A 16,242-nucleotide genomic window follows, 5' to 3' on the forward strand; every position below is an offset into this window, starting at 1 on the left:
CTCCTCATGTCAACGTGGAATAGGTCCTGTATCCATCTCCTCGTGTCAACATGGAATAGTTCCTGTATCCGTCTCCTCATGTCAACGTGGAATAGTTCCTGTATCCGTCTCCTCGTGTCAACATGGAATAGTTCCTGTATCCGTCTCCTCGTGTCAACATGGAATAGTTCCTGTATCTGTCTCCTCGTGTCAACGTGGAATAGGTCCTGTATCCGTCTCCTCGTGTCAACATGGAATAGTTCCTGTATCCGTCTCCTCATGTCAACATGGAATAGTTCCTGTATCCGTCTCCTCATGTCAACATGGAATAGTTCCTGTATCCGTCTCCTCATGTCAACATGGAATAGTTCCTGTATCCGTCTCCTCGTGTCAACATGGAATAGTTCCTCTATCCGTCTCCTCATGTCAACATGGAATACATTAGAGAGAGAAAGAGAGTGATGTTGACCTTTGATAGAGCTCATGAGACTGTTGGATGTTTCACACCCGGAGTTGCTATGCATTGAGTTGCTCTGGTAAACTTGATAAATGATTCCTGTCAGAGTTTGAGGCTGCGCCCCAAATGGCAGCCAAGTCCCTAAACTGCACTTCCCTTTGACCAGATCCTATAGGGATTTGTGTTGAGGATATATTACCATTTGGGATGCAAACTGAGACATGGGGGTTGGAGCTTTGCGGTTTTGAAGGTTATATTTCACCTCACTGGAAAATAGCGAATTAATTAGATCTCAGCATCTCTGATGCTGGACCCTGTAGGAATGCAGGGAGTAATCTGACTCTGTGCCCTGCAGGATTACAGGGAGGAATCTGACTCTGGGCCCTGTAGGATTACAGGGAATAATCTGACTCTGGGCCCTGTAGGATTACAGGGAGTAATCTGACTCTGGGCCCTGTAGGATTACAGGGAGTAATCTGACTCTGAGACCTAGTCTCTGCCCAACTCAGAGACCCATCTGAAGGCAGAGCCACCAAAAACCAAACATCAAACACCAGTCAATAAACATCAAACACCAATCAATAAACACCAAACATCAATCAATAAACACCAAACATCAATCAATAAACACCAATCAATAAACACCAAACATCAATCAATAAACACCAATCAATAAACACCAAACACCAGTCAATAAACATCAAACCTTTGCATTTTAATCCAGGGCTGGGATATTTAAACTAATGGGATTTAAACTACAAAGTTAATGGGATTTAAACTACAGAGTTAATGGGATTTATACTACAGAGTTAATGGGATTTAAACTACAGAGTTAATGGGATTTATACTACAGAGTTAATGGGATTTAAACTACAGAGTTAATGGGATTTAAACTACAGAGTTAATGGGATCTAAACTACAGAGTTAATGGGATCTAAAACTACAGAGTTAATGGGATTTAAACTACAGAGTTAATTGGATTTAAACTACAGAGTTAATGGGATTTAAACTACAGAGTTAATGGGATTTAAACTACAGAGTTAATGGGATTTAAACTACAGAGTTAATGGGCTTTCTGGACACAAATGTGTGTTGGATTTTTTTTTCTATCAAGTTTATGCTTTTCTTTGGGGATGAAAATAATATATTGTGATACAGGGCATCCAACAGATAGACTCTCCAGAAGCCTATGTCTTATACAGTGGGGAGAACAAGTATTTGAAACACTGCCGATATTGCAGGTTTTCCTACTTACAAAGCATGTAGAGGTCTGTACATTTTATCATAGGTAAACTTCAACTGTGAGAGACGGAATCTAAAAATCCAGAAATCCAGAAAATCACATTGTATGATTTTTACTCCTACCCCGGACAACAGCACTGCACCCCCAACAGCAACTTGCCCAAGCCTTCCCCATTTCTCCTTCTCCCAAATCCATTCAGCTGATGTTCTGAAAGAGCTGCAAAATCTGGACCCCTACAAATCAGCCGGGCTAGACAATCTGGACCCTTTCTTTCTAAAATTATCTGCCGAAATTGTTGCCACCCCTATTACTAGCCTGTTCAACCTCTCTTTCGTGTCGTCTGAGATTCCCAAAGATTGGAAAGCAGCTGCGGTCATCCCCCTCTTCAAAGGGGGGGACACTCTTGACCCAAACTGCTACAGACCTATATCTATCCTACCGTGCCTTTCTAAGGTCTTCGAAAGCCAAGTCAACAAACAGATTACCGACCATTTCGAATCTCACCATACCTTCTCTGCTATGCAATCTGGTTTCAGAGCTGGTCATGGGTGCACCTCAGCCACGCTCAAGGTCCTAAACGATATCTTAACCGCCATCGATAAGAAACATTACTGTGCAGCCGTATTCATTGATCTGGCCAAGGCTTTCGACTCTGTCAATCACCATATCCTCATCGGCAGACTCGACAGCCTTGGTTTCTCAAATGATTGCCTCGCCTGGTTCACCAACTACTTCTCTGATAGAGTTCAGTGTGTCAAATCGGAGGGTCTGCTGTCCGGACCTCTGGCAGTCTCTATGGGGGTGCCACAGGGTTCAATTCTTGGACCGACTCTCTTCTCTGTATACATCAATGAGGTCGCTCTTGCTGCTGGTGAGTCCCTGATCCACCTCTACGCAGACGACACCATTCTGTATACTTCCGGCCCTTCTCTGGACACTGTGTTAACAACCCTCCAGGCAAGCTTCAATGCCATACAACTCTCCTTCCGTGGCCTCCAATTGCTCTTGAATGCAAGTAAAACTAAATGCATGCTCTTCAACCGATCGCTGCCTGCACCTACCCGCCTGTCCAACATCACTACTCTGGACGGCTCTGACTTAGAATACGTGGACAACTACAAATACTTAGGTGTCTGGTTAGATTGTAAACTCTCCTTCCAGACCCATATCAAACATCTCCAATCCAAAGTTAAATCTAGAATTGGCTTCCTATTTCGCAACAAAGCATCCTTCACTCATGCTGCCAAACATACCCTTGTAAAACTGACCATCCTACCAATCCTCGACTTTGGCGATGTCATTTACAAAATAGCCTCCAATACCCTACTCAACAAATTGGATGCAGTCTATCACAGTGCAATCCGTTTTATCACCAAAGCCCCATATACTACCCACCATTGCGACCTGTACGCTCTCGTTGGCTGGCCCTCGCTTCATACTCGTCGCCAAACCCACTGGCTCCATGTCATCTACAAGACCCTGCTAGGTAAAGTCCCCCCTTATCTCAGCTCGCTGGTCACCATAGCATCTCCCACCTGTAGCACACGCTCCAGCAGGTATATCTCTCTAGTCACCCCCAAAACCAATTCTTTCTTTGGCCGCCTCTCCTTCCAGTTCTCTGCTGCCAATGACTGGAACGAACTACAAAAATCTCTGAAACTGGAAACACTTATCTCCCTCACTAGCTTTAAGCACCAACTGTCAGAGCAGCTCACAGATTACTGCACCTGTACATAGCCCACCTATAATTTAGCCCAAACAACTACCTCTTTCCCAACTGTATTTAATTTTAATTTATTTATTTATTTTGCTCCTTTGCACCCCATTATTTTTTTATTTCTACTTTGCACATTCTTCCATTGCAAAACTACCATTCCAGTATTTTACTTGCTATATTGTATTTACTTTGCCATCTTGGCCTTTTTTGCCTTTACCTCCCTTCTCACCTCATTTGCTCACATTGTATATAGACTTGTTTATACTGCATTATTGACTGTATGTTTGTTTTTACTCCATGTGTAACTCTGTGTCGTTTTATCTGTCGAACTGCTTTGCTTTATCTTGGCCAGGTCGCAATTGTAAATGAGAACTTGTTCTCAACTTGCCTACCTGGTTAAATAAAGGTAAAATAAAATAAATAAAATAAAAGTAATTAATTTGATTTTATTGCATGACACAATTATTTAATCACCTACCAACCAGTAAGAATTCCGGCTCTCACAGACCTGTTAGTTTTTCTTTAATTAAGAAGCTCTCCTGTTCTCCACTCATTACTTGTATCTTTATTTTTTATATATATTTTTTAAATTTAAAACCTGTTGTGACTAGGGGGCAGTATTTTCATTTTTGGGAGAAAAAAAACGTTCCCGTAGTAAACAGGATATTTTGTCAGGACCAGATGCTAGAATATGCATATTATCAACAGTTTAGGATAGAAAACACTCTAACGTTTCCAAAACTGTAAAGATATTGTCTGTGAGTATAACAGAACTGATGAACTGATGTTGCAGGGGCCTGAGAAAAATCCAATCCGGAAGTGTCCCATATTTTGAAAGCTCTGCGTTCCAATGAGTCCCTATTGAGCTGTGAATGGGCTATCAACCAGATTATGCTTTCTACGTATTCCCCAAGGTGTCTACAGCATTGTGACGTAGTTTTACGCATTTATGTTGAAGAATACCCATAGGCGGCTACATTGCGCAAGTGGTCACCTGATGCCCCCAGAGAGATTCTTGCTTAAAATACAGAGGTAGCCATTACTCCAATCGGTCCTAATGAAAAACGAATTGTCCCGATGGATATATTATCGAATAGATATTTGAAAAACACCTTGAGGATTGATTGTAAACAACGTTTGCCATGTTTCTAACGATATTATGGAGCTAATTTGGAATATTTTTCGCCGTTTTCGTGACTGCAATTTCCGGGCGATTTCTCAGCCAAACATGAAGAACAAACGGAGCTATTTCACCAAAAAAATTATATTTTTGGAAAAAAGGAACATTTGCTATCTAACTGGGAGTCTCGTGAGTGAAAACATCCGAAGCTCATCAAAGGTAAACGATTTAATTTGATTGCTTTTCTGATTTCCATGACGAAGTTACCTGCTGCTAGCTGGACAAAATGCTATGCTAGGCTATCGATAAACTTACACAAATGCTTGTCTAGCTTTGGCTGTAAAGCATATTTTGAAAATCTGAGATGATAGGGTGATTAACAAAAGGCTAAGCTGTGTCTCAATATATTTCATTTGTGATTTTCATGAATAGGAATGTCCGTTGCGTTATGCTAATTAGTGTCAGGCGATGATTACGCTCCCGCATGGGTACTAGGCAAGTCAGTTAAGAACAAATTCTTATCTTTATTTCAATGATGGTCTAGGAACAGTGGGTTAACTGCCTGTGCTGGGGTAGAAGGGGAGATTTGAACTCGGGGATTTGAACATGCAACCTTTCGGGTACTAGTCCAACACTCTAACCACTAGGCTACCTGTCCACACACTCAATCAAACAGACTCCAACCTCTCCACAATGGCCAAGACCAGGGAGCTGTGTAAGGACATCAGGGATAAATTGTAGACCTGCACAAGGCTGGGATGGGCTACAGGACAATAGGCAAGCAGCTTGGTGAGAAGGCAACAACTGTTAGTGCAATTATTTAAAAAATGGAAGAAGTTCAAGATGACGGTCAATCACGCTCGGTCTGGGGCTCCATGCAAGATCTCACCTCGTGGGGCATCAATGATCATGAGGAAGGTGAGGGATCAGCCCAGAACTACACGGCAGGACCTGGTCAATGACCTGAAGAGAGCTGGGACCACAGTCTCAAAGAAAACCATTAGTAACACACTACGCCGTCATGGATTAAAATCCTGCAGCGCACGCAAGGTCCCCCTGCTCAAGCCAGCGCATGTCCAGGCCCGTCTGAAGTTTGCCAATGATCATCTGGATGATCTAGAGGAGGAATGGGAGAAGGTCATGTGATCTGATGAAACAAAAATAGAGCTTTTTGGTCTAAACTCCACTCGCTGTGTTTGGAGGAAGAAGAAGGATGAGTACAACCCCAAGAACACCATCCTAACCGTGAAGCATGGAGGTGGAAACATCATTCTTTGGGGATGCTTTTCTGCAAAGGGGACAGGACGACTGCATCGTATTGAGGGGAGGATGGATGGGGCCATGTTTCGCAAGATCTTGGCCAACAACCTCCTTTCCTCAGTTAAAGCATTGAAGATGGGTCGTGGCTGGGTCTTCCAGCATGGCAAAACCGAAACACACAGCCAGGGCAACTAAGGAGTCAGGGCAACTAAGGGCAACTAAGAAGCATCTCAAGGTCCTGGAGTGGCCTAGCCAGTCTCCAAACCTGAACCCAATAGAAAATCTTTGGAGGGAGCTAAAAGTCCGTATTGCCCAGCGACAGCCCCGAAACTTGAAGGATCTGGAGAAGGTCTGTATGGAGGAGTGGGCCAAAATCCCTGCTGCAGTGTGTGCAAACCTGGTCAAGAACTACAGGAAAAGTATGATCTCTGTAATTGCAAACAAAGGTTTCTGTACCAAATATTAAGTTATGCTTTTCTGATGTATCAAATACTTATGTCATGCAATAAAATGCAAATTAATTACTTAAAAATCATACAATGTGATTTTCTGGATTTTAGTTTTACATTCCGTTTCTCACAGTTGAAGTGAACCTAAGATAAAAATTACAGACCTCTACATGCTTTGTAAGTAGGAAAACCTGCAAAATCGGCAGTGTGTAGATCAGTTCAAAACAGAAAGAAAGCCTGAAAGTGAAGCTATATTTTTGAACAGAGGTAGTCCTAGCTCATCTAAGTCTCTCTGTCTCTCTCTCTCTCTAACTTTCTCTCTTTCTAAACTCTCTCTCTCTAACTCTCTCTCTCTCTAACTCTCTCTCTCTAACTTTCTCTCTTTCTAAACTCTCTCTCTCTAACTCTCTCTCTCTCTCTAACTTTCTCTCTTTCTAAACTCTCTCTCTCTAACTCTCTCTCTCTAACTTTCTCTTTCTCTCTCTCTCTGTCTCTCTCTCTGTCTAACATTCTCTCTCTCTCTTTCTAAATAATCTTAAACCTGTCCTGTCATACTGTAGATAACCTTAAACCTGTCCTGTCACACTGTAGATCAGTGGTTCTCATCCCTGGCCCTTGGGACTCGAAGGGATGCACATTTTTGTTTTTGCCCTAGCACTGCACACCTGATTCAAATGATCAACTCATCATCAGGTGTTGAGGTGGGTTGAGGTGGGTAGTGCTAGGGCAAAAACAAAAGAAGAAAGAACTAGGACATTCCTTGGTGCTTTCAATGTTATAATTGCGTGTGTGTGTGTGTGTGTGTGTGTTTGATTAGTGCGTAAATCCATCCCCGTGACTAGAAACAGGATTCCTTGGTGCATTCATATTGATCATCACTTTAACCCGAGCAGGTCTTATTCTGTTTGGCAGTGGTGTGTGACTATGTGACTATTTCCACTGAAGAGGAATAGTCAACACGAAAGGCCTAGATTCAAATCAGATCACGCGTTAACCGACGATAGTCGATGTTAGCTGATGTTTTGCCGGGGGTCAAAGGTCAAAGGTGTAACTGCTGCTCTTAATCGTTGTCATGAAGCAACGGCAATCGCACTGGAGTTACACGTTCAGAACGAGAAAGTGTACACCTATGTAGCATAAATAGAAATAATGATAATCTACTACTGCTATGGAGGTGTAGATTACATCTATCATCCTAATGGAGGTATAGATTACATCCATCATCCTACAAGGTGTAGATTACATCCATCATCCTAATGGAGAAGTAAATTACATCATCCTAATGGAGGTGTAGATTACATCCATCATCCTACAGGGTGTAGATTACATCCATCATCCTAACGGAGAAGTAAATTACATCATCCTAATGGAGGTGTAGATTACATCCATCATCCTACAGGGTGTAGATTACATCCATCATCCTAACGGAGAAGTAAATTACATCATCCTAATGGAGGTGTAGATTACATCCATCATCCTACAGGGTGTAGATTACATCCATCATCCTAATGGAGGTGTAGATTACATCATCCTAATGGAGGTGTAGATTACATCCATCATCCTACAGGGTGTAGATTACATCCATCATCCTAATGGAGGTGTAGATTACATCTATCATCCTAATGGAGGTGTAGATTACATCTATCATCATAATGGAGGTGTAGATTACATCTATCATCCTAATGGAGGTGTAGATTACATCTATCATCCTAATGGAGGAGTAGATTACATCCATCATCCTACCGAGTAGGAGAGTAGCATCATTAGCTGTTTTAACAGAGTAGCATCATTAGCTGTTTTAACAGAGTAGCATCATTAGCTGTTTTAATAGAGTAGCATCATTTGCTGTTTTAACAGAGTAGCATCATTAGCTGTATTTACACAGTAGCATCATTAGCTGTATTTACACAGTAGCATCATTAGCTGTATTTACACAGTAGCATCATTAGCTGTATTTACACAGTAGCATCATTAGCTGTATTTACAGAGTAGCATCATTAGCTGCATTTACAGAGTAGCATCATTAGCTGTATTTGCAGAGTAGCATCATTAGCTGTATTTACAGAGTAGCATCATTAGCTGCATTTACAGAGTAGCATCATTAGCTGTATTTACAGAGTAGCATCATTAGCTGTATTTACAGAGTAGCATCATTAGCTGTATTTACAGAGTAGCATCATTAGCTGCATTTACAGAGTAGCATCATTAGCTATATTTACAGAGTAGCATCATTGGCTGTATTTACAGAGTAGCATCATTAGCTGCATTTACAGAGTAGCATCATTAGCTGCATTTACAGAGTAGCATCATTAGCTGTATTTACAGAGTAGCATCACTAGCTGTATTTACAGAGTAGCATCATTTGCTGTATTTACAGAGTAGCATCACTAGCTGTATTTACAGAGTAGCATCACTAGCTGTATTTAGAGAGTAGAATCATTAGCTGCATTTACAGAGTAGCATCATTAGCTGTATTTACAGAGTAGCATCGTTAGCTGTATTTAGAGAGTAGAATCTTGTAGCATCTTGTGATTTGCGACTGAGTGCCTTTTACCTGGTTGCCACTTATATGAGCGGAACCCACAACTGTCCACCCACCTGTCTCTATTACCACAGAAGCTTCTCCTCCTGAATATGGTGCGACACAAGAAACGGGTCCTTTCAGTCGCCATGGTTACATGGTGGCGGTGCAAAATAGGGTGGGTGTTGCAGGGAGATCCCAAAATGAGGGACTTTTTGTGTGTGTGTGTGTGTGTGTGTGTGGTTAGGCAGGATAACTAACAAGAACAGCCATAAGGGATGATTGGGGGTCAGCTTGTACTAACTGCACAGGGAAAGTAGGGGGCCTTTCTCATGTCAACACCTTAACTTTGTCAACATTCGCTTGGGTGTGTGTTACTGTCAATTACAGCCTTTTTGTATTTATGTATCATACGTGTGTATGTGTGTGTGTGTGTGTGTGTGTGTGTGTGTCTGTGTGTGTGTGAGTGCATTGATTTCCCTCCCAAACTCTCACGGACAAAAAAAATCAGAGAGGAGCCCTTATCATCAGCACATCTGTCCCGAGGCCTCCTGGCTCCACTAAGCCCTGATCATATTACACACGGAGTTAGCATTAGTGCCCCGGAGCGCCACAGGCTACAGGGGAGAGAGGCATGATCAGGTCCCACAGCCCAGGCTCTGAATTGGGGATGAGAATTGGTTTAGCAGGGAAGAGGGTTGGAGATCTGTGGAAAGGGATACTGTAGACAAGGACAATTTAATGCAGGGGCTTACTGGGGCTGAAGCCCCGTGGCTCAGGCCCTTGTGGGGCCCAAGAGGAAGTCCAAAAAACATGTTTTTACAATTATTTTTTATAAAGAAAATGTATGTAGTGTGTATGTTATATATGAAGTATATATTATACATGTAGTATATATATATATATATATATATGTATATGGTATATATTTTGTATTTTTACTGCAACGGCCAACCACAGTAGGATTCAGGAGCCCACTCTCAATGAGTGTAAACAGCCTGCTGCTACCGCTCTGCTAATCATCAGATGAGGAGGGGAGGTAACTGGGGGACTTGATTGGTTAATAAAAACAAAAGTACTAATAAATACATGTGACTGACTGGTCAACACATGGGTTCACTTGAAAGGTAAACTGCAATATATGGATGACATTTCTATGGTTAGTTGCAGTGTTGGTTTGTCTTCGGCACATTTTCTAAATACGATGCCGAAAAAAAATGTACAGTTTGGAACGCAAATGTCTAAAACAGAAGACTAATCTTTCTATAGAACTATTTTTTTTTCTCAACAACTCCTAATATTTTGTTAAAAGCAGCACAGTTTTTCATCTAGGGGCGACAGGTAGCCTAGTGGTTAGTGTGTTGGTCTAGTAACCGTAAAGGTTGCATAGATCGAATCCCTGAGCCGACAAGGTAAAAATCTGTCGTTCTGCCCCTGAACAAGGCAGTTAACCCACTGTTCCTAGGCCGTCATTGAAAATAAGAATTTGTTCTTAATTTGTCTTTCCTAGTTAAATAAAGGTCAAATAAAAAAAACATCTTGAGATTAGCTGTTGCCACAACGAGCACACCAGCCTTCACTGTGAGTAGCCTATGGCTTCATCTTCATCATTAGGTCAGTGTGCAACTGGACATTATATTAAGTTGACTACTGTAGCATATGATATAAACTCAACAGAAAAGAAATGTCTCTATTTCAGGACCCTGTCTTTCAAAGATAATTCGTAAAAATCCAAATAACTTCATAGATCTTCATTGTAAAGGGTTTAAATACTGTTTCCCATGCTTGTTCAATGAACCATGAACAATTAATGAACATGCACCTGTAGAACGGTCGTTAAAACACTAACAGCTTACAGACGGTAGGTAATTAAGGTCACAGTTATGAAAACTTAGGACACTAAAGAGGCCTTTCTACTGACTCTGAAAAACACCAAAAGAAAGCTGCCCAGGGTCCCTGCTCATCTGCGTGAACGTGCCGTAGGCATGCTGCAAGGAGGCATGAGGACTGCAGATGTGGCCAGGGCAATAAATTGCAATGTCCGTACTGTGACACGCCTAAGACAGCGCTACTAGGAGACATGACGGACAGCTGATTGTCCAAGCAGTGGCAGACCACGTGTAACAACACCTGCACAGGATCGGTACATCCGAACATCACACCTACGGGACATGTACAGGATGGCAACAACAACTGCCCGAGTTTCACCAGGAATGCACAATCCATCCATCAGTGCTCAGATTGTCCGCAATAGGCTGAGAGAGGCTGGACTGAGGGCTTGTAGGCCTGTTGTAAGGTGGGTACTCACCAGCAACAACGTCGCCTATGGGCACAAACCCACCGTCGCTGGACCAGACAGGACTGGCAAAAAGTGCTCTTCACTGACGAGTCACGGTTTTGTCTCACCAGGGGTGATGGTTGGATTCACGTTTATCGTCAAAGGAATGAGCGTTACACCGAGGCCTGTACTCTGGAGCAGGATCGATTTGGAGGTGGAGGGTCCGTCATGGTCTGTGGCAGTGTGTCACAGCATCATCGGACTGAGCTTGTTGTCATTGCAGGCAATCTCAACGCTGTGAGTTACAGGGAAGACATGCTCCTCCCTCATGTGGTACCCTTCCTGCAGGCTCATCCTGACATGACCCTCCAGCATGACAATGCCACCAGCCTTGCTGCTCGTTCTGTGCCTGATTTCCTGCAAGAAAGGAATGTCAGTGTTCTGCCATGGCCAGCAAAGAGCCTGGATCTCAATCCCATTCTCTGTGCTGGAAGAACTGGCAAATCTGGTGCAGTCCATGAGGAAGAGTAGTACTTAATGCAGCTGGTGGTCACTCCAGATACTGACTGTTACCCCCCTCCTTTGTTCAGCGACAGATTATTCAATTTCTGTTAGTCACATGTCTGTGGAACTTGTTCAGTTTGTCTCAGTTGTTGAATCTTGTTATCTTCAGTTTGCTGAAAATAAACGCAGTTGACAGTGAGAAGACATACATTTTTTTGCTGAGTTTTTATATACAGGGATGTATGCAGTATATACAAAACATTAAGGAAACCTTCTTAACATTGAGTTACACAACCTTTTTTTGCACTCAGAACAGCCTTATTTTGCCAGGGCATGGACTCTACAAGGTATCGGAAGTATTCCACGTATTTCTTAATCCGGCCCTGACTGGTGGGTGGGAGCTGGCTTATGAAAGAGAAGGATCTTTGTTGTCATGGCCTTTCAGATGATCACATGAATATTCAACTTTGTATTTTTTTCACTTTCTCCTCCTCCCTTGTTCCTTTCTTGATCTCTGTCTGTCGCTTTCATATTTCCTCTAGACTCTCTCACTGTAATACTCTTTCTTAAATTTTTAAATTTTTAATTAAATTAAATATTTCCTAGGACACTGTGCTCATCTCCTCTCTGATCACAAATATATATATACAGTGCCTTTGGAAAGTATTCAGACCTCTTGTCTTGTTTCCTCATTCTAAAATGGATCAAAAAAATAAATCCTCATCTTTCCCTCGATCCTGTCTGTGAGGTTGGAGGGGGGGGGGGGCATAACTGCACAGTTTTTTTCAGGTCTCTCCAGAGATGTTTGATCGTGTTCAAATCCAGGCTCTGGCTGGGCCACTCAAGGACATTCAGAGACTTTTTCCGAAGCCACTCCTGCGTTGTCTTGGCTGTGTGCTTAGGGTCGTTGTCCTGTTGGAACGTGAACCTTCGCCCCAGTCTGAGGATGTGAGCGCTCTGGAGCAGGTTGTCACCAATGATCTGTACTTTGCTCCGTTCATCTTTCGCTCAACTCTGACTAGTCTCCAAGTCCCTGCCGCTGAAAAACATCCCCACAGCATGATGCTGCCACCACCATGCTTCGCCGTAGGGATGGTACCAGGTTTCCTCCAGATGTGACGCTTGGCATTCAAGCCAAAGAGTTCAATCTTGGTTTCATCAGACCAAAGAATCTTGTTTCTCATGGTCTGAGAGTCCTTTAGGTGCCTTTTGGCAAACTACAAACAGGCTGTCATACGCTTTTTGTATGATGGCAATTTGCATATACTCCAGAATGTTATGAAGAGTGATCAGATGAATTGCAATTAATTGCCAAGTCCCTCTTTGCCATGCAAATGAACTGAATCCCAAGAAAACATTTCCACTGCATATCAGCTCTGCCACAAAATGACCAGCTGACATCATGTCAGTGATTCTCTCGTTAACACAGGTGTGAGTGTTGACAAGGACAAGGCTGGAGATCACGCTGTCATGCTGATTGAGTTCGAATAACAGACTGGAAGCTTCAAAATGAGGGTGGTGCTTGGAATCATTGTTCTTCCTCTGTCAGCCATGGTCACCTGCAAGGAAACACGTGCCGTCATCATTGCTTTGCACAAAAAGGGCTTCACAGTCAAGGATATTGCTGCCAGTAAGATTGCACCTAAATCAACCATTTAACCTCTCTAGGGTATGTGGGACGCTAGCGTCCCACCTGGCCAACATCCAGTGAGGTTGCAGAGCGCCAAATTCAAATAGAGAATTAGTCATTATAAAAATTCAGAAAACAAAACATATTTTACATAGGTTTAAAGATTAACTTCTTGTGAATCCAACCACGGTGTCAGATTTAAAAAATGCTTTACGGTGAAAGCATACCTTACGATTATTTGAGAACATAGCCCAGCAGACAAATCATTACAAAAAGTAGCCAGCCAAGTAGAAGAGTTACACAAGTCAGAAATAGAGATAAAAGTAATCCCTTACCTTTGATGATCTTCATATGGTTGCACTCAGAAGACATTCATTTACTCAGTAAATGTTCCTTTTGTTCGATAAAGTATCTTTATATCCAAAAACGTCCGTTTTGTTCTCGCGTTTTCTTCAGTAATCCACAGGTTCAAACGCAGTCAAAACAGGCAGACAACGAAATCCAAATTGTATCCGTAAAGTTCATAGAAACATGTCAAACAATGTTTATATTCAACCCTCAGGTTGTTTTTAGCCTAAATGATCTATACTATTTCAAGCCGAACAATAACATTGTTAATATAAAGGTAAACAAGAAAGGCACTCTCGGGATTGTGCATGAAAAATCTCTGTGACACGGCAGGGTCCACTCATTCAGACTGCTCTTACTCCCTCATTTATAAGAATACAAACCTGAAACAATTTATAAAGACTGTTGACATCTAGTGGAAGGCATAGGAACTACAATTTGAGTCCTAAGTCAATGGAAACTGTAATGGAATTGAATAGAAACTACAAAATAAAAAAAACTACTTCCTGAATGGATCTTTCTCAGATTTCCGCCTGTTAAATCAGTTCTGTCATACTCACAGACAATATTCTAACAGTTTTTGGAACTTCAGAGTGTTTTCTATCCATATCTACCAGTTATATGCATATCATATCTTCTGGGCCCGAGTAACAGGCCGTTTAATTTGGGCATGCTTTTCATCCAAAATTCCGAATGCTGACCCAAACCCTAGAGAAGTTAACAGATTATCAAGAACTTAAAGAGCGCTTCAATTGTTGTGAAGAAGGCTTCAGGGCGCCCAAGAAAGTCCAGCAAGCACCAGGACCATCTCCTAAAGTTCAGCTGCGGGATCGGGGCACCATCAGTACAGAGCTTGCTCAGGAATGGTAGCAGGCAGATGTGCTTCTGCATGCACAGTGAGGCGAAGACTTTTGAAGGATGGCCTGGTGTCAAGAAGGGGAGCAAAGAAGCCACTTCTCTCCAGGAAAAACATCGGGGAGAGACAGATATTCTGCAAAAGGTACAGGGATTGGACTGCTGAGGACTGGGGTAAAGTCATTTTCTCTGATGAATGCCCTTTCCTATTGTTTGGGGCATCCGGAAAAACCTTGTCCAGAGAAGTCAAGGTGAGCGCTACCATCAGTCCTGTGTCATGCCAACAGTAACGCATCCTGAGACCATTGCAGAGGTCTTGAAAAAGAAGGGTCAACACTACAAACATTGACTCTTTGCTTCAACTCCAATGTAATTGTCACTAAAAGCTTTTGACACTTATGAAATGCTTGTAATTATACTTCAATATTCCATAGTAACATCTGACAAAAATATCTAAAGACACTGAACCAGCAGACTTTGTGAAAATTTATATTTGTGTCATGCTCAAAACCTTAGACCACGACTGTACATATGTGCACTCTGGGTCCCAACAAAATATTTATATTCTTTAACTTTTTAGATGTGTGTGTGTATTGTTGTGTGTGTGTATTATTAGATACTACTGCACTGTTGGAGCGAGGAACACAAGCATTAGATATTACTGCACTGTTGGAGCCAGGAACACAAGCATTAGATATTACTGCACTGTTGGAGCTAGGAACACAAGCATTAGATATTACTGCACTGTTGGAGCCAGGAACACAAGCATTAGATATTACTGCACTGTTGGAGCTAGGAACACAAGCATTAGATATTACTGCACTGTTGGAGCCAGGAACACAAGCATTAGATATTACTGCACTGTTGGAGCTAGGAACACAAGCATTAGATATTACTGCACTGTTGGAGCTAGGAACACAAGCATTAGATATTACTGCACTGTTGGAGCTAGGAACACAAGCATTAGATATTACTGCACTGTTGGAGCTAGGAACACAAGCATTAGATATTACTGCACTGTTGGAGCTAGGAACACAAGCATTAGATATTACTGCACTGTTGGAGCCAGGAACACAAGCATTAGATATTACTGCACTGTTGGAGCTAGGAACACAAGCATTTAGTTAGATATTACTGCACTGTTGGAGCCAGGAACACAAGCATTAGATATTACTGCACTGTTGGAGCCAGGAACACAAGCATTAGATACTACTGCACTGTTGGAGCTAGGAACACAAGCATTAGATATTACTGCACTGTTGGAGCTAGGAACACAAGCATTAGATATTACTGCACTGTTGGAGCTAGGAACACAAGCATTAGATATTACTGCACTGTTGGAGCTAGGAACACAAGCATTAGATATTACTGCACTGTTGGAGCCAGGAACACAAGCATTAGATATTACTGCACTGTTGGAGCTAGGAACACAAGCATTTAGTTAGATATTACTGCACTGTTGGAGCCAGGAACACAAGCATTAGATATTACTGCACTGTTGGAGCTAGGAACACAAGCATTAGATATTACTGCACTGTTGGAGCCAGGAACACAAGCATTAGATATTACTGCACTGTTGGAGCCAGGAACACAAGCATTAGATATTACTGCACTGTTGGAGCTAGGAACACAAGCATTAGATATTACTGCACTGTTGGAGCCAGGAACACAAGCATTAGATATTACTGCACTGTTGGAGCCAGGAACACAAGCATTAGATATTACTGCACTGTTGGAGCCAGGAACACAAGCATTAGATATTACTGCACTGTTGGAGCTGGGAACACAAGCATTAGATATTACTGCACTGTTGGAGCTAGGAACACAAGCATTTAGTTAGATATTACTGCACTGTTGGAGCTAGGAACACAAGCATTAGAT

Source organism: Oncorhynchus kisutch, linkage group LG12 (assembly GCF_002021735.2).
Source record: "Oncorhynchus kisutch isolate 150728-3 linkage group LG12, Okis_V2, whole genome shotgun sequence".
Taxonomy (NCBI): Eukaryota; Metazoa; Chordata; class Actinopteri; order Salmoniformes; family Salmonidae; genus Oncorhynchus; species Oncorhynchus kisutch.